Consider the following 23,004-nt stretch of genomic DNA (forward strand, 5'->3'; position numbering starts at 1 on the left):
ATTTAAGAAAATATTGTTATAACTGCCCCAACAATCCACATATACCTTTCCGGGCAAGAGATGATAAAGTGGGAATCAAGTTCCTTCCCACAGCGCCCGCCGCGCGGCTGCCCCCAAAGCTGCTGCCTCAGTCTCGCGCGCTTCAGTCGCCGCCCCGTCACCGCTGCTGCCGTCGCTGCCGCCGCCGCCGCAGATTCAAAAACAAACCCGCTTCTCCCTGCACGCGCGAGGCCGTTATGCAAATTAATGTAGGCGGGGCTCGGTGGTCGTACTATTGGCCACGCCCTCTGCGCTATCAGCCAATAGGCTGGCGGGATGGCTGGTCCTTATGCAAATCACATGGTTTTTTATTTGAATGAGGGAAATTGGCCCCGCCTTCTGCCGTGGAAGAGAGGAGGTCTGAGGTGGTGGCGCTGCGCCTTTCAGTTGCAGTGTGAGGTGTGTTTTTCAGTGGAACTGCCCTCAACCAGTGAAGTGAGTAGCACTTTGTGAGCGCCCTCTATGAGCCTTAGAAAGAAGGAAGGAAATAGGTGAGAGTTTAAAAACTGAGGGAAAGATTTTTGAAAAAGGCTAGAGTATGTTGATTTGTTCATTATTTATATTAAAAATGCAAAGTATGCTTTAAACTCTATACATAATGAGGTAATGAGGAAAACACATCTTTTCTTTCATTTATTCTGTGCCAGAGCAACCACTTCCAATGATACACTTCCACCAGAAGCTGTATCCCTCTTATTCAATCTTACATTGGGAGCCAACCCTTAATGAAAACCAGTGGGATTCAATGGAGAAGGTGCTACTTAAGTCGGAACTTCTGGGCTCACATCCAAGTACTCGGGGTTACTTGCCCGTTAATCGGAGTGTTACTCAGTGTTCTCATCTCTAAAATGGTGATAATGTCTGCAGTTAAAGTCACTTGAGAAAACTAAATGATAGGATAAAAATAAATGTGTTTTGTAAAGCCTGAAAAAAGATCATAAAGCTTGACTTTTAATGTAATTTGTCTCTTAAATTAATCTATTCCTCCTTGGGTCCAGCTTCTTTGGGACTCTCTGAGCTTCCTGGACTTCCTGGAAGTCTATTTCCTTTGCCAGCTTAGGGAAGTTCTCCTTCATTATTTGTTCAAATAAGTTTTCATTTTTTTGTTCTTCCTCTTCTCCTTCTGGCACCCCTATAATTCGGATGTTGGAACATTTTGAGATGTCCTGGAGGTTCCTATGCCTCTCCTCATTTTTCCGAGTTCTTGTTTCTTCATTTTTTTCTGGTTGGCACATCATAATTACATTACCCAAGATTAAACGCAAAGACCTACATCCAAGATTACTGTATCCAGCAAAGCTATCATTTAGAATGGAAGGGAAGATAAAGCGCTTCTCAGATAAGGTCGAGTTAAAGAAGTTCATCATCACCAAGCCCTTATTATATGAAATGTTAAAGGGAGTTACCTAAGAAAAAGAAGATCAAAAATAGGAACAGTAAAAATGACAGCAAACTCACAGTTATTAACGACCACACCTAAAACAAAAACAAGAGCAAACTAGGCAAACAACTAGAACAGGAAGAGAACCATAGAGATGGAGATCACATGGAGGGGTGTCAATAGGGGAGTGGGAGAGGGAGAGGGGGGGAAAGGTACAGAGAATAAGTAGCAGAGATGATAGGTGGAAAATAGACAGGGGGAGGGTAAGAATAGTGTAGGAAATGTAGAAGCCAAAGAACTTATAAGTATGACCCATGGACATGAACTATAGGGGGGGAATGTGGGAGGGAGGGGGTGGGCAGGATGGAGTGGAGTGGGGGGGGGGAATGGGACAACTGTAATAGCATAATCAATAAATATATTTAAAAAATTAATCTATTCATTTAATATTTATTTAACAATCATTGTGTTCCAACCAATATTAGGTGCCTGTCCTCAAGAAATCTGTGCTACAATGGAAAAGACAGAAAAGTAAACAGGAGATTTTTGTAAGTAATAAGGAATTAGTGCAAAGTGGTTAATACTTATTTTTATGATTTGGGCCTCTCAATTTTGTTGATACCGAATGGCTTTTAGGAGGATCGCCTAATCCAGACTGGAAAAATCAGTAATTACTTCCTAGAAGAGGTAGTCTCTGATGTGAGAACTAATTCAATAGATTTCTTACCTAAAAGCTGAACTTTATTGTGAGAGCAATGAGGACTCACTTGAAAGATTTAGGTCAGGAAATAACAATTAGATTTGCATTGCTTAATTGCTAAGCTTTGTAAAGTACTTAGAACAGAATATTAGTATATAGTTGCTCAATAAGTTTCAAATACAGGCTCAATTATAACATTATGTATTATAATTTATTTAGTACATAGGTGCTCAATTATAAAATAAATGCTCAGTAAATTATAAATATTAATATTGACATTAAAAGTTATAATAAGAGAAATGGGATTAGAATATTAGAGTCCATTAGGTTTCTCTTTGTACCTCTATAAGCAAATAAAAAGGGATCATTGTTATAATCGCTCTTAATTGTCTACGCTAACGGGAAAAAGAAAAATAAATCAGCCTTAACACAACAATTGATTAATTTTCTTAGATTTGCTCATATTCTAGACTTACCTCCATAAGACTCCAACTAGACAGTTTTATTGTATTTGAATATCCCCAAATATCCTCAACCATTTATAGTCTCTTTAGCAATTGTACCTACTGGTTGATCCAACCAATGAATTTCTTGTTTCATTCAACAAGTACAATATCAAGTATAATTTTTTAAATATATTTTATTGATTATGCTATTATAGTTGTCCCATTTCCCCCCCTCCCTCCAACATTCCCCCCCTTTAGTTCATGTCCATGGGTCATACCTATAAGTTCCTTGGCTTCTATATTTCCTATACTATTCTTACCCTCCCCCTGTCTGTTTTCTACCTACCATTTATGCTACTTATTCCCTGTACCTTTCCCCCCTCTCTCCCCCTCCCACACCCTTATTGATAACCCTTCATGTGATCTCCATTTCTGTGGTTGTTCCTGTTCTACTTGTTTGCTTAGTTTGCTTTTGTTTTTGTTTTAGGTGTGGTCGTTAATAACTGTGAGTTTGCTGTCATTTTTACTGTTCATATTTTGTGTCTTCTTTTTCTTAGATAAGTCCCTTTAACATTTCATATAATAAGGGCTTGGTGATGATGAAGTCCTTTAACTTGACCTTATCTGAGAAGCACTTTATCTTCCCTTCCAGTCTAAATGATAGCTTTGCTGGATAGAGCAGTCTTGGGTGTAGGTCCTTGCCTTTCTTGACTTGGAATACGTTTTCCCAGCCCCTTCTTGCCTGTAAGTTCTCTTTTCGGAAATCAGCTGACAGTCTTATGGGATCTCCTTTGTAGGTAACTGTCTCCTGTTCTCTTGCTGCTTCTAACAGTCTCTCCTTATCTCTAATCTCGGGTAATGTAATTATGATGTGCCTTGGTGAGTTCCTCCTTGGGTCCAGCTCCTTTGGGACTCTCTGAGCTTCCTGGACTTCCTGGAAGTCTATTTCCTTTGCCAGATTAGGGAAGTTCTCCTTCATTATTTGTTCAAATAAGTTTTCAATTTTTTGCTCTTCCTCTTCTCCTTCTGGTACCACTATAATTCAGATGTTGGAACGTTTCAAGATGTCCTGGAGGTTCCTAAGCCTCTCCTCATTTTTTTCAATTCTTGTTTCTTCATTCTTTTCTGGTTGGATGTTTCTTCCTTCTGGTCCACACCATTGATTCGAGTTCCAGTTTCCTTCCCATCACTATTGGTTCCCTGTACATTTTCCCTTGTTTCGCTTAGCATAGCCTTCATTTTTTTCATCTAATTTGTGACCAAATTCAACCAATTCCGTGAGCTTCCTGATTACCAGTGTTTTGAACTGTGCATCTGCTAGGTTGGCTATCTCTTCGTCGCTTAGTTGTATTTTTTCTGGAGCTTTGATCTGTTCTTTCATTTGGGCCTTTTTTTTTTTTTTGTCTTGTCGTGCCTGTTAATGTAAAGGGGCGGAGCCGTAGGTATTCACCAGGGTGGGGTAATGCTCGCTGCTGCAGTGTGACACTGTATGAGGGGGAGGGGTCCCATAGGGAGCAATGGTGCTCACTCCACTCTCTGCAGGTTTTCAGTCACTCCCTCCACTACCCACGATCAAGTTGGGCCCTTCTGGTGCTGCTTCCCAAGTGGGTGGCTTTGTGTACGTTCTAGGACCCTGTGGGTCTCTCCAGTGAACTCTCCTGTGAGGCTGGGAGTTTCTCCCACTGCTGCCTCAACCCCCACAGGTGTTTTCAGTCAGTGTTTTGAGGCTTTATTTCCCTACACTGGAGCCCTGGGTTGCACGATCTGTCACCAGGTCCACCAGCTGCTGCCTCGCTGGCCAGCTGCAGCTTTGCCCACCCCACTCCACAATCCGCCACCTTGCTGGGTCCTCTAGTCGCTGCCTTGCCAAGAGTCCTCTCTGCCCGGCTGCCCATCTCCGCCCCTCCTACCGACCTGGATGAATGTTTCTTCTTTAACTCCTTGGTTGTCGGACTTCCATACATACTGTTCGATTTTCTGTCAGTTCTGGTTGTTTTTTGTTTTTAAATTGTTGTTGTCATTCTTTTGGTTGTGGGAGGAGGCACAGTGTGTCTACCTACACCTCCATCTTGGCCAGAAGTCCCAATATCTAGTATTCTGAGTACCGAAGATGCTCAGAAGAAATGACACTGCCTCTAATGGGGAATCACATATACAGATAATCAATATGAGATAATTACTATCATGGAGATATACACTAAATATAAAAGAAATATAAAACAAGAGAACCTAAATCTTCCTCATAGTATATGGGAAAATTTCACAGAAGAGGTGATATTTGACCTGACTCATAATGTAGAACTCAAAATACTATCAGAATAGGTATAAAACAAAGAATTCAACTTAGATAAGACAAATGCAAAGACACTGAAGAATAAAAAAGATATGGCTTCAACTTCTAGGTAAGATAATATTCAAAATAATTATCAAACCCTGTGGCACCAGGCACTGACCAATTAGAATGGAAGCAGGCTTTAAGACTCCCTACTTTGTCAGATATTAATCTTTTAGTTGGAGGATTGTGGAGAGGTTCCGGGGTTCTTCAGCTGGGGACTGAGGCAGACCCCGTGGTAGGAGTAGAACTCAGGTGTGTGGCAGCTACTTACCAATCAGTACTTAAGGATTTCCATATTTTATTCACCACTGTGGCCTTATTTATACATACTGTCTCAATATGCTTCTAGAAAGATGCTGGAGTAAAACAAGATGAACTTCTCTCAGAAAACAGTCCAAAAAACAAAAAGCAAAAATACCTAAAATAATAAACATAAATAAATGATTTTCAGTTGTAGCAATTGAGCAGAAATTGAATAAAGAAAATATAACTTTTGAAAATAGCATAAACTCAAAAAAGGAATAGCTGAAAAGGAAAACTGAAGTTTCTAGGTTCTATAATACAAGAGAAAGCCTAATAGACTACTTACAAAAATGGGCTCTGAAGGCTTACTACCTGAATTTGAAATTTGTCTCTACTTCTTGTTGCATGTTCTAAACATCTCTATGCAAATAGCTCCTGAAATATAAAATGGGGATGATTAAAAAATAGCTTCTATCTGGTAAAGTTTTTATGAAGATTAAATTCTGGTAAAACACTTCAAGCAATACTAGGAATATAATAATCTCTCTATAAGTGTTAGGTAATAGTAATAATAGTAGTAGTAGTAGTAGTAATAGTAATAGCAGTACTTGTCAGAATATTAATTGTACAAACAGCTCAGCTTGAGCAGTTTTTGTCTTCACATCCTACACTACCATTAAGAAACACTATGAATTATGCCCTGGCTGGTGTGGCTCAGTGGACTGAGCACCAGCCTGTGAACTGAAAAGTCACTGGTTTAATTCCCTGTCAGGGCACATGCCTGAGTTGTGGGCCAGGTCCCATTTGGGGGCGAACCAGAGGCAACAAATCAATGTTTCTCTCCCCCTCTCTCTCCCTCCCTTCTGTCTCTGAAAATAAATAAATAAAATTGTTTTAAAAAAAAGAAAAAGAAAAATTGTTAATTAAACACAACCTGATAATTTATATTATTTTCCTCCAATTTGAAGGGAAGTTTACTGAAATGTGAAGTAGGCAAACTTAGGAAAACTCAAGAAAAAAACTCTTGGGAATAGGAAGTGTGGCAAACAGACTTCTAAAATGATCTTCACCCCTTTGTGTTCATACCCTGTATAATTCTCTACCCTTGAGTATGGTCAGGACCCATGACTTGCTTCTAGCCAATAGAATATGGCAACAGTGAATAAATTTTGCAGATGTAATTAAAGTTCCTAATAAGTCAATTTTGAGTTAACCAAACAGAGATTATCTTGGCTCTGACCAGTGTGGCTCAGTTGGTTGGGCGTCATCATGCAAAGCGAAAGGTCACCAGTTCAATTCCCAGTTGGGCACATGCCTGGGTTGCAGGTTTGATCCCTGGTCAGGCACCTATAAGAGACAACTGATCAATGTTTGTCTCTCACATCAATGTTTCTCTCCCTTTCTTTCTCCCTCTCTTCCTCTCTCTAAAAATAAATAAATAAAAGCTTAAAGAGAGAGAGAGATTATCTTGGAAAAAGCCCTTTAAAATAGGAACTGGGCCTTCCACAAAGAAAGAGATTCTCCTTGCTGGAGAACTAAGCATCATGTTGAAGTACCTGATGTGGAAGTTTACTACAACTGTCTTACAGAATCTTTGGGTAGCCTCTAGGACCTGAGGATGGACTTCAATCAACAACCAGCAAAAAAGGTACAACTACTCTGGCCAGTGTGGCTCAGTTGGTTGGAGTGTCATCTCATAAACTGAAAGGTCACAGGTTTGATTCCAAGTCAGGGTACATACCCAAGTTGCAGGTTTGATCCCCAGTTGGGGCATGTATGAGACAGCAACCCAACTGATTTTCTCTCACATGGATGTCTTTCTGTCTGTGTGTCTGTGTGTCTGTCTGTCTGTCTCTCTCCCCTCTCCCTCTCCTCCTTCCTCTCTCTCTAAAAGCAATGAAAAAAAATGGCCTTGAATGAGGATTTACAAAAGGTAGGACCATCAATTATATAGCCATAAGGAAATGAATTCTACCAACCAAAAAATGAGCTTGGAAGCAGTTTAACCAATCAAGTTCTCACATGAAAATGCAGCCCAAATAACACCTTGATTATAACATTATAAGTCTATGAGCAGAGGATCCATCTAAGACAGCCCCAAACTCCTGATACACAGAAACTAAAATAATAAATGCATGTTGTTTAAAGTTGTAATTTGTTAGTTGGAAATAGAAAACTAATACAAGAAATCATCAGAGAATGGAAGGGATATCTGAACCATCTTTCAAGGTATACAAGTGACCTAAATAGATGAAATGAATCATTAGAAGATACTTAACTGGCACTCATTAAGAAAGGATAGAACCAGTACTGAGATTACACCTGGGCAAGAGGGGTCTCTGTCCTGATCCCCATATTTTAAGGGGCCCTATACATAAACAAATTTAAAGAACACATGTATGCCTTTTCCACTTAGAATTTGACTCTCAGCAACTACCATAATGGGAACTGTGACCTTAAACATCTGTTCTCCTAACATTCCAAGCTTTATGAAAATACTTCTCCATATTTCTTCCTCTGTGTCCTCCAAAGGCAACTCTTAGAATGCTGTGAAGGTCACTGGGTTGAGACACACACTCAGCTTTAGATTATGTAAATTTTGAACAGCAAAATAACTCACTTAAGAAAAATAAAGTTCTCAGCTTCTTCATCTTTACTAGTACAGATTCAATTGATTTTTGTATAACAAAGTTATTTGCCAGTAGTGTCAAGCCTCCTTTTCTTCCTTGTTTGCATGTTCCAGTGTGTGTTTCTGTGGACACTCAGAACTTATAGCAGTACTCCCAACATTTGTACATAATTTTTGGAAAATATTTTGAAATAGTAAATCATACATATTACTCTTATATTTATATACCACACTTGTAGATATATATGCAATATAAAAGAAACCATATTCATTTTGAAAATTAGCAACTAAACTACATTAAATTCTAGACTTGTAAATTATTTCATTTTAATAAAAATATTCCTGAATAAGTGAGTCAAAGAAGAAATCAAAAGAGAAATTAAAAAATACCTTGAGACAAATGAAAATAGAAATACAACATGACAAATTCATAGGATACAGCACAAGCAGTTCTAAGAGGGAAATTTATAGTGATAAATGCCTACATCAAGAAACAAGAAAAGCACCAAACAACACTTCAAGGAACTAGAAAAGATAAACAAATGAATCCCAAAGTTAACAGGAGGGAGGCAATAACAAATATCACAGTGGAAATAAATGAAATAGAGACCAAGAAAGCAATAGAAAAGAACAATGAAATTAAGAGCTTTTTTAAAAAAAAAATAAAAGTTGATACACATTTAGCAAGACTAACCAAGAAGAAAGAGAGAGGACTAAAATAAATAAAATAAATAATGAAAGAAGAGATGTTATAACCACAAAATAACAAAGGATCATAAGCCACTACTGTATATAATTATATGGAAAAAAAATTGCACAACCTAGAAGAAATGGATAAATTCCTAGAAATATACAACCTACCAAAACTAAAAGAATGAAGAAATAGAAAATCCAAACACACCAATTACTAGTAAGAAGATTGAATTAGTAATCAAAATCTCCCAACAACAGAAATCCAGAACCAGATAGCTTCACCAATGAATTCTACCAAACATTTCAATATGAACAATATGAATTAATGCCAATTTTTCTTAAAATTTTTGGGAAAACAGAAGAGGAGGGAACACTTCCAAATTCATTTAAGAGGCCAGCATTAACCTGTTAACAAAACCAGACAAGGATACAGCAAGATAAGAAAATTACAGGGCAATATACTGAATAAATATAGATGCTAAAATCCTCAACAAAATATTAGCAAAGTGTATTTAACAACACTGAAAATGTATCAGACACCATTATGAAGTGGAATTTATTTTGGGGATGGAACGATGGTGCTACATCTGCAAATCAATTATTGTAATATACCACATTAGCAAAATGAAGGATAAAATACAATGATCACCTCAATAGATGTAGAAAAAGCTTTAACAAAATTTAGCATTCATTTATGATAAAAAGTCAACAAAATGGGTAGAGGGAACTTAGCTCAACATCATGAAAGCCACACATGACAAACCTACAGCTAACATCTTAAGGGGTGAAAAGTTGAAAGCTTCTCCTCTAAGTTCAAGAACAAAACAAGGATGCCCACACTCGGTACTTTTATTATGCATAATATTGTAAGTCTTAGCCACAGCACTTAGTCAATAAAAAGAAATAAAGGGTACCCAACTCAGAAAGGTAGAATTAAAATTGTCACCATTTGACCTGGTATTATATATAGAAAACTCTAAAGACTTTACAAAAAAAAGTGTTCAAATTAATAAATGAATTTAGTAAAGTCACAGGATGTAAAATCAATATATTAAAAAAACTGGCATTTCTATATGCTAATAAACTATCAGAAAGAAAAATTGAGAAAATCTCATTTACAATTGAATTGAAAAGTATAAAATACTAAAAATAAATTTATCTAGGGAAGGGAAAGATCTGTTCACTGAAAATTATAAAACAAAAATGAAAAATTGAAGAAAACACAAATAAATGGAAAATACCTTATGCTTATGGATTAGAAGAATTATTATTGTTAAAATATCCATGCTATACAAAACAATCTGTAAACTTAATTCAATCCCTATCAAAATTCAATGACATTTTCAACAGAAATAGAACAAACATTCCTTAAATTTGTATGAAGCCACAAAGAACCATGAAGAGCTGAAATAAAATTGAGATAAAAAAAAGCTGGAAGCATCACACTCCCTGATTTCAATGGCAAAGCTATAGTTATCAAAGCAGTATGATATTGGCATAAAAACAGACACATAGATCATGAAACAGTTTAGAGAGCCCAGAAATAAATCCACACATATATGGTCAATTTATTATTACAAAGGAGCCAAGGATATACAATGCGGAAAGGACAGTCTCTTCAATAAATGATATTGGGAAATCTAGACACACATATGCAAAGGAATGAAACTGAACCATTATCTTACATCATATACAAAAAAACTAACTCAAAATGGATTAAAGACTTGAAAATAAGACTGGAACTATGAAACTTCTAAAAGAAAACATAAGTGGTAGGATTCTTCATATCAGTCTTTTTTTTAAATATATTTATTGATTATGCTATTACAGTTGTCCCATTTCCTGCCCCCCTCACTCCACTGCATCCTGCCCACCCCCTCCCTCCCACATTCCCCCCCTATAGTTCATGTCCATGGGTCATACTTATAAGTTCTTTGGCTTCTACATTTCCTACACTATTCTTACCCTTCCCCTGTCTATTTTCCACCTATCATCTATGCTACTTATTCTCTGTACCTTTCCCTCCCTCCCCCTCCCACTCCCCTATTGGCAACCCTCCATGTGATCTCCATCTCTATGGTTCTCTTCCTGTTCTAGTTGTTTGCCTAGTTTGCTCTTGTTTTTGTTTTAGGTGTGGTTGTTAATAACTGTGAGTTTGCTATCATTTTTACTGTTCCTATTTTTGATCTTTTTCTTAGGTAACACCCTTTAACATTTCATATAATAAGGGCTTGGTGATGATGAGCTTCTTTAACTTGACCTTGTCTGAGAAGCACTTTATCTGCCCTTCCATTCTAAATGATAGCTTTGCTGGATACAGTAATCTTGAATGTAGGTCCTTGCCTTTCATGACTTGGAATACTTCTTGCCAGCCCCTTCTTGCCTGTAAGGTCTCTCTGGAGAAATCAGCTGACAGTCTCATGGGATCTCCTTTGTAGGTAACTGTCTCCTTTTCTCTTGCTGCTTCTAAGATTCTCTCTTGTTTAATCTTAGGTAATGTAATTATGATGTGCCTTGGTGTGTTCCTCCTTGGGTCCAGCTTCTTTGGGACTCTCTGAGCTTCCTGGACTTCCTGGAAGTCTATTTCCTTTGCCAGATTAGGGAAGTTCTCCTTCATTATTTGTTCAAATAAGTTTTCAATTTTTTGTTCTTCCTCTTCTCCTTCTGGCACCCCTATAATTCGGATGTTGGAACGTTTCAAGATGTCCTGGAGGTTCCTAAGCCTCTCCTCATTTTTCCGAATTCTTGTTTCTTCATTCTTTTCTGGTTGGATGTTTCTTTCTTCCTTCTGGTCCACACCGTTGATTTGAGTCCCAGTTTCCATCACATCACTATTGGTTCCCTGTACATTTTCCTTTGTTTCGCTTAGCATAGCCTTCATTTTTTCATCTGGTTTTCGAACAGATTCAACCAATTCTGTGAGTGTCTTGATAACCAGTGTTTTGAACTGTGCATCCGATAGGTTGGCTATCTCTTCCTCACTTAGTTGTATTTTTACTGGAGCTTTGAAGTGTTCTGTCATTTGGGCCATTTTTTTTTTTTTTTTGGTCTTGGCATGTCTGTTACTTAAAGGGGCGGGAGGGAGCCTTAGGTGTTCCCCCGGGGCGGGGTAACGCTGGTGGCTGCGCTGTGACGCTGTACATGGGGGAGGGGCAGAGAGGGAGCAATGGCACCTGCTCCACTCTCCACTGGACCCAAATCCTTCACTCAGCTACCCACAATCAAACTGGGCCCCTCTGGTGCTGGCTCCCAAGCAGGCGGGCTAGTGCACACCCTAGGCCCCTGTGGGTCTCTCCAACAACCTCTTCTGTGAGGTTGGAAGTCTCTCCTGCTGTGGCCCCAACCCCCACGGGCGTTTTCAATCACAGGTTTGAGGCTTTATTTCCCCGCGCTGGAGCCCTGGGTTGTGTGGTCTGCTTTGCTCCCCGCCGTTTGTCTGGTTTATCTGTGCGTGAATGTGGGGCTGCGGGGTGCTACCCGCTGCTCTGCCTGCCCCGTTCTCCGCCACTCTGAGTCTGGCCCTCTCAGTTTATCTGCGAGAATGTGGGGCCGCAGGGTCTGCCAGTGGTCAGACTGCTTGCCCCGTTCGTCCCACACTCTGCCAGTCTCGGTCCCGCCATGGCAACGCGAGTCCTCTCCGCCCGGCTGCCCGTCTCCGCCCCTCCTACCGGTCTGGATGAATGTTTATTTTTTATTTCCTTGGTGTCAGACTTCCTTGCCATTCTATTTTCTGTCAGTTCTGGTTGTGCGAGGAGGCGCAGTGTGTCTACCTATGCCGCCATCTTGGTTCTCTTCATATCAGTCTTAACAATAGTGTTTATTGTTGTTGTTTTGGATTTGACACCAAAAACAAAGAAAAGAAAGGCAAAAGTAAACAATTTTGGGGACATCCTGAAAGAGGCTGCCCAAAACTGCTCCTCCTGACAATGCTAGACCAGACACCATGGCATCAGAATAGACTCATTAGAAGACCATAGGGACTAGAGGGCCAGCCCCAACATCATGAATTTTGAGACAGACCTGGAGACCAGTTCATATGGGAAGCTAGCCCATCAGAAGGCCATCTCCAGAGCTCACCTGGCTTTTATTATCAACTGCTTTTGGGAAACAGCTTTCCCTAGCAACACCCCCAGTGCTGCCCAAGCCCTCACCCCCAATTTAAGACCTGTCATCTCCCCCGTGAAGACCTACATCTTGTTCTGTGGGGAAAGCCAGCCCCATCTGACTCAGGAGGGCCCCCTGGATGGGTGGCCCCTTGCCTAGGCTGGAGGCACCCTGCCACCCTGCAGAGGGACTATGACCCCAGCTTCCTCCCCAGTCAGCCCACACTGCTGTTGCCAGAAGGCTGCTGAAACAAAGGGAGCCCATGAAGACAGTGCCCTCAAGATCTTCACCTTGGGGAATAGTCATAGGCTTGCTCAAAGATCTCTCCTTCTGTGTCTGTGGGCAAGCAGATTAATTGGAAGAGCCTGACCACGGAAAGCAGGGGTTGGCATGCCAGGCTCAAGTGTCCAGGGGATGCAATTCCCAGGGCCCACTCCAACTTTGCTGGAATCAGCAAAATCCCAGGGAAGACACCACAGCTTTATTGGAGCTTATATTATTGGAGTGGGGGTTTGGGTGATGGGAGATTGTGAACAGTGAAAAAAAATAATAATAAAAATAAACAAGTGGGGATACTTCAAACAAAAAAGGAAACTCAACAAAATGAGAAGGCATCCTAAAGGATGGAAGAAGATATTTGCAAATCTGATAAGGGGTTAATATCCAAATTATATTAAAAACTCATACAACTCAAAGCAAAAACACCTCAATTGAATTTTAAAATGTGCAGAGGATATTAATAGACATTTTTACCAAAGAAGATATACAGATGGCCAACAATACATGAAAAAGTCTACTGATTATTGATCATCAGGGAAATGCAAATCAAAACCACAATAAGATATCATTTTACACCTAATAAAGTGGTTATTATCAAAAAGACAAAAAATAACAAGTGTTGACAAAGATATGGAGAAAAGGGAACCTTCACACACTGTTGGTAGCAATGTAAACTGGTGTAACCACTTTAGTAAATAGTATGGAGTTTCCTCAAAAAACCAAAAATAGAACTACTTTATTATCCAGTAATTCCTCTTCTATGTATTTATTCAAAGAAAATTCAAACATTTGACTTCAGGTCAAGACAGCAGAGTACATAAACACAGTACTCACCTCCTCCCTCAAACACATCAAAATTACAACAAAACTACGGAACAACCAACATTCAGAATGGCCTGAAATCTAGCTGAATGGAAGTCTTATAACTACATAATTAAAGAAGAGGCCACATCAAGACTGGTAGGAGGGACAGAGAAGCAGCATGGGCTGGTCCCACACCCACATGTGGCAGATAAAAATCAGGAGGGATATCTGGGCTGTGGAAGTCCTCCTTGAAGGGTGAGGGGTCCCACCCCAACACCCAGTCCCCCATCCCAACATCCAGTCCCCCATCCCAAGGTTTTAATGCCAGAAAGAGAAGTCCCCATGACTTCTGGCTGTAAAAACCAGTGGGGATCTAGGCAGAAGGAGATGGAGGCTTCTGGAGTCACAGGAACTCCCTCTTAAAGGACCTATGCACAGACTAACTTAGACTCACTCCCTCTGAGCTCCAGTGCAAGGACAGCAGTTTGAAAGGTGTGAGACACATACAGCAAGGAACTCAATTGTTTTTGTCAGGTGAGAACTGTAGGGGCAGCTTTCTCCCAGAGAGACTTGCTGGCAGAGGCTGTTGTTTCTTTGATGAGTCCTCCCTTAAAGAGCTGGTAGGCTAGCACCATATCAGTACTCCATCAACCTGGCTCTCACTGTTTGCCCAGCCCTGTGATTCCCTGAGGCCTTGCCCCACCCAACTTTTGGGCCCACCCAAGCTGTTAACAGTGGCTTTTCCATAGGAAGGGCTTGTCTTGGATCATGCTTCAAATTTTCCTAAAATCTCTCCAAAAAGTACCATCTGGCCTCAGCATGCCCTGTACTTCTCGCTAAGTGGCCCCAGGCCTGGCACTAGCAGCAGCCACTCTTGGTTCACAGCTTGGCCTCACCTGGGCACCTCCAAGCCCAGCACAAGTAGCAGCCATCTACACATTGCTTTGTATCTCATGCCTTGTGGCTCATTGGAACATAGGCAGTGGCTGACCTTGGCCTGCACATCCTGGGAGACCCCAGAGCCAGAGCATCCAGTGGACAGCTTCAGACCACATTGAAACCACCCAACACCTTCACAAACAAAACACTCAGGGGGCAGATTCAACTGCCACTAGAGCCTGCTTAAGTAAGTCCTGCTTTGTGAGATGGGCCCCAACAAAGCAGGTAGTTGGAGGTCAGTGGTCAGTGGTCAGTGGTTGTAGCCAGTCATTGCAGCTGACCAACCTGGGGTTAAATCCCTCCCATTGGCCTGCCAACAATAATCAAGACTGAACAATAGGAGGAAGGCGTACAGCCCTCATGAGGGATATACCTCACATACTCAGCTTGGGTGATCACAGAGGCTGTGCCACTGGACCCCACAGGGCACCTACTACATTAGACCACTCTACCAAGCCTGAGAGACATAGTCACAATGAGGAGATAAGAAACATGGCCCAAGTGAAAGAACAGAACTCCAGAAAAATGAGCTAAATAAAGTGGAGACAAGCAATCTACTAGATGCAGAGTTCAAGAAACTGATTATATGGATGTTCAGTGAACTTAGAGAGAACCTCAACAGCATAAAATAAGACCAGTCAGAAGTGAAGCATACACTAACTGAAATGAAAAATAATATACAGGGCATCAATAGTAGAGTAGATGAAACTAAGAATCAAATCAGCAACATGGAATACAAGGAAGAAAAAAACACCCAAACGGAAAAGCACAAAGTAAAAACAATCCAAAAAATGTGCATAGTGTAAGGATCCTCTGGGACAACTTCAAGCATACCAACATTTACATCATGGGGGTGCCAGAAGGAGAAGAGAGAGAAGAAGAATTGAAAATCTACTTGAGAAACTAATAACGGAAAACTTCCCTAACTGGGGCAAGAAAATAGACATACAAGTCCAGGAAGCACAGAGAGTCCTAAACAAGATGAACCCAAAGAGGCCCATACCAAGGTACATAGTTAAAATGCAAAAGGTTGTCTATGGCCATACCACCCTGAATGCACCCAATCTTGTCTAAAATGCAAAAGGTTAATGACAGAGAGAGAATCTTAAAAGCAGCAAGAGAAAATGAATTAGTTACCTACAAGAGAGCTCCCGTAAGACTGTCAGCTAATTTCTCAACAAAAACTTTGCAGGCCAGAAAGAATCGGCAAGAGATATTAAAGTGATGAAAAGCAAGAACCTACAACCAAGATTACCCAGCAAACTATCATTTAGAATCAAAGGACTGATAAAGAACTTCTCAGACAGGAAAAAGTTAAAGGAGTTTATCACCATCAAACCAGTATTATGTGAAATGTTAAAGGGTCTTCTTGGAGAAGAAGAAGGAGAATAAAAAAATAAAAAGAAGAAGAACAATAACAACAAAAACAAGAAGAACAAGAATAAAAGAATAATGCCCTGGCTGGAGTGTCTCAGTAGATTGAGTGCCGGCCTGTGAACAAAGGGGTCGCCGGTTCAATGCCCAGTCAGAGCACATGCCTGGGTTGCAGACCAGGTCCCCAGTAGGGGTCGCACAAGAGGCAACTACACATTGATGTTTCTCTCCCTCTCGCCATCCCTTCCCCTCTGTCTAAAAATAAGTAAATAAAATCTTTTTTTAATAATAAGAAAAAGAAAGCTATGAACAATAACATGGCAATAAATACACATCTATCAACAATTGAATCTTAAAATAAATTAACAAGCAAAACAGAAACAGACTCATAGATACAGAGAACGTTTTGACAGTTGCCAGAAGGGAAATGGGGGATGGGCAAAAAAAGTTTAAGGGATTGAGAACTACAGATTGGTTGTTACAGAACAGTCATGGGGATGTCAAGTTATAGCATAGGGAATACGGTCAGTAGTATTCTGATAACTATGCATGTTGTCAGATGAGTGTGAGATTTGTTGGGACGATCACTTAAGTTATACAATGTCTAATCACTGGGGTATACACCTGAAACTAATATAATAATGTGTGTCAACTATAATTGAAAATAAAAATGATAAAGAAAATTCAAACTCTAACTCAGAAAGATCATGCACTCCCATATTCATTGCATATTATTTCTCTAGCCAAGACATGGAAGCAACCTAAGTGTCTGTAAATGAATGAATGTATAAATAAGATGTTTTATATGCATAAGTGGAATATTATTTAGCCATAAAAAGAATGAAATCTTGCCATTTGTGACAATATGGATGAATCTTGATGGCATTTTGTTAAGTGAAATAAGTCAGACAAATCAAATACTGTATGAGCTCACGTATATGAGGAACCTAAAAGAAACCAATAAAATAAAAAACTAAATTCATAGATACAGATAACATCTGGATGTCACAGGTGTGTGGTCAGGGGTGAGCCAAATGGGTGAAGAGAGTCAAAAGGCACAAACTTCCAGTTATAAAATAAACAAGTCATGGGGATATAATGTACAGCATGATGATTGTAGTTAATAATACTATATTGTACATTGCTAATACAGTAGAGCTTAAAAGTTCTTATAAGGAAGAAAGTTCTAACTATCTGTGGTGATGGATATTAACTAGTCACTGTTGTAGTTATTTCACAATATATACAAATACTGAATCATGTTGTATACCTGAAACTAATTCAATGTTATATGTTATGTCATTTTTAAAATATTAAAAACTTTTATACATTAAAGAACACTACCAAGAGAGTGAAAAAGACAATCTACTTACTAGGACAACATTTTTGTACATCTGAATTAATATTCAGAATTATAAAGAATTGCTACACCCTGGCTGGTTGAGCACCAGCCTGTGAACCAAGGGATTGCTGGTTTGATTCCCAGTTGGAGCACATGCTTGGGTTGCAGGCTGGGTCCCTGGTTGGAGGCATGCAAGAGGCAACTGTTTCTCTTGCACATCAGATGTTCCTCTTCCTCTCTTCCCTCCTCCTTTCCCCTCTCTATAACAACATAAATAAGATTAAAGAAAAAAAAAAGAATTCCTACAACTCAACAACAAAACCCAGTTCAAAAATGGGAAAAGGATGATACATGTCAAAAAAACAATATACAAATAAGCACATGGAAAGATGCTCAACAACGTTAGACATTATAAAAATGCAAATCAAAGCAACAATGACATACCACATCACTCCAGTTAGGAAGGCTATCACCAAAAAAGAAAAAGAAAGAAAGAAAAAAAAGAAATGTTAACAATGATGTGAAGAAATTAGAACTCTCAATGCAGTGGTGGTGGCAATTTAAAATGGGAAAGCATTCATGGAAAACTGTTTGTCATTTCCTCAAGAAGTTAAACAGAATTACCATAGATCAAGCAATTTTATTCCTAAATTATATTTCCAGCAGAATTGAGAGAAAAGACTCAAAAGAGATACTTGTACACAAATATTTATAGTAATAAATATAGTTAGTCACAGTAGCCAAAAAGTGGGGGAAAAACCCAAGTCCATCAACATATGAATAGATAAAATGTAGTATATATAGTCAGTGGTATATTATTCACCCATAAAAAGTAATGAAACTGATATATGATACCACATGGATGAACCTTGAAAACATTATGCTAAGTAAAATAAGGCAGACACAGAAGGACAAATATTGTATGTTTCCACTTAAATTAAGTACCTAAACAAGGCAAATTCATGGAGCTATAAAATAGAATAAAGGTTACCAGGGACTGCAGGAAGTGGGAAAAGAAAAGTTACTGTTTAGTGAGTATAGAGTGTCAGTTGTGGGATAATGAAAATTTTCTGAAAATGGATAGTGGATATTGTTGCCCCAAATTGTGGATGTACTGAATGCCACTTAATTGTAAACTTAAATATGGTTACATTGGTAATTTTATGTATATCTTCCCATGATTAAAAAAACATAGAACAAGATTTTGGATATTATAAATATTACCAAATTTTTTTTTAAATTAAAGTATTTTTGAATGTTAACTTGTCAAATTCAAGACAGATAAAGGGTGGAAAATAAGAGGAAAAATATTCTAAAGAAGAAGATCAATCCAGGAGGTTCGGCATCCATCTAGTAGTTAAAAATAGACAAAAGATCTAAGAGAAGGAAAGAAATTTTCAAGATATATGAGAAGAAAATTTCCCCAAACTAAAGGATTCAAGAGTCCAAATTCAAAGGGTTTTCTGAAATTCAGTTACCTAGTTTCTTTACTTTGAAGTTTCAAGATCTTGGGAATAGCAGAACAATCCCAAAAGTTTGTGGCAGTGTGAGTGCAGGGAGATAATAGGCCACATATATAGTATCAAAAATAAAAAATAATATTAAACTTTTTAATTATAATATTGGAAGCTAAAGGAAATTTTTAATTTTTTAAAGTATTTATTTATTTTTAGAGAGAGGGGAAGGGAAGAAGAAAGAGAGAGAGAGAGAGAAACATCAGTGTGTGGTTGCCTCTCATGCACCCCCTACTGGGGACCTGACCTGCAACCCAGGCGTGTGCCCTGACTGGGAATCAAACCAGCAACCCTTTGGTTCGCAGGCTGTCGCTCAATCCACTGAGCTACACCAGCCAGGGCAGGAAATTTTGAAATATCTTCAAATTTATGAGTAAAAGTGCTTCTCAGAATTAAATTTTATAACTAAATTATCATATATTAAGATGTGAAGCTAGAATACACATTTTCAGACAGGAAAAATATCAAAACTTCACCTTTTAATTTTAATTAATGGTCAGGATGGCAGAGTAGATAAACCCTGTGCAAGCTTCCTCCCACAACCATACCAAAATTACAACTAAGCTACAAAACAACCATCACTGAGAACTGCCAGAAGACTAGCTAAACATAAATCCTATAACTAAAAATAGGATAAGCCATGTTGAAACTGGAAGGTGGGGTAGCGATGTGAAATAGGCTGGTCCCACACTTCAGTGTTGTGGCTGATAATAAGAAGGGATATCTCAGTCGAGGAGGTCCCCCCCATTAAGAAGTGAGAGTTCTCAGCCCCACACCATGCCCCACAGGACCAGGAAGAGAAGTCCCCATAACTTCTTTTTTTTCAATTAGCAATAATTGCGCCTCAGATAAACCTCATTGGCTACATACTGCCACTGCTCAAAGCTAGTCCACATAGCTTCTGTCTGAGAAAACCAGTGGTGATAGTAGCTGAGGGTTTGTGGCTGAGACAGGGCCTTCTGGAGACCCAGGTGTTCTCAAAGGGCCAATGCACAGACTTATTTGCTGATGGACCCACTCACTCTGAGCTCCTATGCTAGAGAAGCAGCTTGAAAAGCAACAGGACATATTAAGAGAAACTGAATTGTTTGGATTCAGGGCAAGGGCTAGAGTGGCAGGTTTCTTTCAGAAGTTCTGGCAGAAGGCATTATTCCCTTATTGAGCACTTCCCCCGATCCCCCATGCAGACACAGGTAGGCTCCATATCTGAGTTTTCACCAACATGTCTAACATTGTTCACCCTGTCTTAGTGATACCCTGAGACCCCACTCCACTACACTTTCAGACCCACCCAAGCAGCTTCCAGTAACTTTCCCGTAAAAGGCTTGTCTTGGATCATGCTGTGGAGTTTCCTAATATCTCTCAAAGTTTTACAAACTCCGAACAAGAAGCATCTGGCCTAAACATGCTCCATACCTCTTGCTAAGCAACCCCAAGCCTGGCACTAGTGGCAGCCAGCCTCATTTTACAGCTTAGCCACTCCCAGGCACCTCCAAATGCAGCACAAGCAGCAACCATCTGCAGATCACTCTGTAGCTCATACCAAGTGACCCCAGGCCAGGCGCAGGCATTGGCTGACTTTGGCCTGCACTAGAGCCTCTTCCTAAAATGCTCAGAACCAATACACCTAGTGGTCAGCATCAGACCACAGTAGAGCACTAGCCAACCACCTCCACAAATGACTCACCAAAAAGGCAGACTCAGCAAGCACCAGAGCCCTGCTAAAGTGAATCAAGCTCCATAGGGTCAGCTCCTGCACAAGAAGCTCCTATACTGTATTGATGGCCATTCCTCACAACAAGTCATCCTAAAGGTCAATCCCTCCCATTCATATGCCAACAGCAATCAAGGCTCAACTGCTATAGGAGGTACACATACCCCATACAAGAACACACCCAAAGCACCCAGCTTGGTAAGAAGGAGGACTGTGCCACTGGGCCCCACAGAACACCTATTACACAAAGCCACTCTACCAAGACCAGGAGATGCAGCAGCTCTACCTAATACAGAAACAAACACAGGGAGACACCCAAAAGGAGAAAACAAAGAAACATGTCCCAAATGAAAGAACAGAGCAAAACTCAAGAAAAAGAAATAAAGAAAATGGAGACAAAATCTACCAGATGCAGCGTTGAAAACACTGGTTACAAGGATGCTCAATGAATTTAGGGGAATACTAGATGATCCAACAGAGAGATAGGAAATATAAAAATAGAGATAGAAAACAAAAAAAGAACCAGTCATATATAAAGAATACAAAAACTGAAATGAAGAATACATTAAAAGGAATCATCAGTAGACTAGATAAAGCAGAGGAACACATCAGTGATTTGGAAGACAAAGTAGCAGAAAACACCCTATCAGAACAGAAAAAAAAAATCCCCCCAAATAAGGATAGTTTAAGGGGCTTCTGAGCCAATATCAAGTGTACCAACATTTTCATCATAGTACTACCAGAAGGAGAAGAGAGAGTACAAGGAATTGAGAACCTATTTAAAGAAATAATGATGGAAAACTTTCCTTACCTGACAATGGAAATAGACATACAAGTCCAGGAGAGTCCCAAACAAGATAAACCCAAAGAAGCCCACACCAAGTCACATCACACAATAATTAGAATGCCAAAGGTTAGACAGAGAGAGAATATTTTTTTAAGATTTAATTTATTTATTTTTAGAGAGAGGGGAAGGGAAGGAGAAAAAGAAGAGAAACATTGATGTGAGAGAGAAACATCAATCAGTTGCCAAAGAGAGAATCTTAAAAGCAGCAAGAGAAAGGCAGTTAATTACCCACAAGGATGCTCCCATAAGACTGTCAGCTTATTTCTCAACAGAAACTTTGCAGGCCTGAAGAAATGGCACAAAATATTTGAAGTGATGAAAAAAAAGGATCTACATCAAAGATTGCTCCACCCAGCAAAGCTGTCATTTAGAAGCAAAGTACAGACAAAGAGCTTCCCAGATAAGAAAAAGCTAAAAGAGTTCATTACCACCAAATCAGTAATACAAGAAATGTTAATGAGACTTCTTTAAGAGGAGGGGAGAAAAAAGATTTTAAAAATGTGAATAATAAAATCGCAATAACTACATACCTATCAATAATTACCTAAATGTAAATGGATTAAATGCTCCAATCAAAAGACATAAGGTAGGTATATGGAAAGAAAAAAAAGATCTATAGGTGCTGCCTATGAGGCCCACTTCAGATCAAAAGACACACACAGACTGAATGTAAAGGGATAGAAAAGATATTTCATGCAAATAGAAATTTTAAAAATCTTGGGTAGAAATACTTATATCAGACAAAAATAGACTTTAAAAGAAAATGTATAACAAGTGACAGGCAGGACCCAGCAACTCCAGTACTGGGTATTTATCTGAAGAAACCCAAAACACTAATTCAAAAAGACATATGGATCCCTATGTTCATTGCAGCATTGTTTTCAATAACCAAGATATAAAAGTAACCTAGATATCCACTGAAAGACAAGTGGATAAAGAAGAGGTGGTACATGTATACAATGGACTATTATTCGGCCATGAAAGTGAGTGAAATCTTGCCATTTGCAGCAACATGGATGGACCTGAAGGGTGTTGTGCTAGGTGAGGTAGGTCAGACAGAGAAGAAAATGTGCCATGTGATTTTGTTTATATGTTAAATCTAAAAAAACAAGATAAGTGAACAGACAAGGAGGAAACAGACTCATAGATACAGAGAACATTTTGATGGTTGTCAGATGTGAGGGGATTGGGGAATGGGTGATAAAGGGAAAGGGATTAAGATGTGCAAATTGCCAGTTATAAAAACACTCACTAAGATCTACAGTTCAGTATAGGGAATAAAGTCAATAATATTGTAGTAACCATGTATAGCTCCAGCTGGGTACTAGACTTATCAGGGTGATTGTAAGTTATATAAGTGTCTAATCATTATGTTGTATAATTGAAACTAATATGATAATTGTGTGTCCACTGTAATTGAAGAATTAAAAATATTTTTTAAAACTTTACCTCTCATATATAATTTCATGAGAATCTTAATCAGAATGCCATCTACCAAAATGAGGACATTAACCAAAAAGAAGAAATAAGTTCCAGAAAAAAAATCACAATATAGTAGAGTGGAAAAAAAATGGAGGATGAGTAAAAAGGAAAAGAACAAGTCATGAATGGAGCAGAACAG

The 23,004-nt window shown here is 39.3% G+C and overlaps 1 protein-coding gene, 1 long non-coding RNA gene and 1 pseudogene across 2 annotated transcripts in view; 1 reads left to right on the top strand and 2 right to left on the bottom strand.

The window, feature by feature from the left end:
- ATF7IP (activating transcription factor 7 interacting protein) overlaps positions 1-224 on the bottom strand; it is a 111,551-nt gene extending 111,327 nt beyond the window's left edge. Inside the window, exon 1 of the mRNA XM_024575922.3 lies at positions 46-224. The gene's annotated coding sequence lies outside the window, so the exon portion shown is untranslated. The remainder of the gene's footprint in view (positions 1-45) is intronic.
- Positions 225-383: 159 nt separating this feature from the next.
- The window catches only part of LOC123478197 (uncharacterized), a 33,090-nt gene continuing 10,469 nt past the window's right edge, over positions 384-23,004 (top strand). The window contains exons 1-2 of the long non-coding RNA XR_008426306.1: positions 384-474; positions 687-860. This is a non-coding gene — a long non-coding RNA (uncharacterized lncRNA). The remainder of the gene's footprint in view (positions 475-686; positions 861-23,004) is intronic.
- On the bottom strand, positions 19,638-19,709 carry LOC112318698 (U4 spliceosomal RNA; annotated as a pseudogene).

Source organism: Desmodus rotundus, chromosome 3, assembly GCF_022682495.2.
Source record: "Desmodus rotundus isolate HL8 chromosome 3, HLdesRot8A.1, whole genome shotgun sequence".
NCBI classification, from domain to species: Eukaryota; Metazoa; Chordata; class Mammalia; order Chiroptera; family Phyllostomidae; genus Desmodus; species Desmodus rotundus.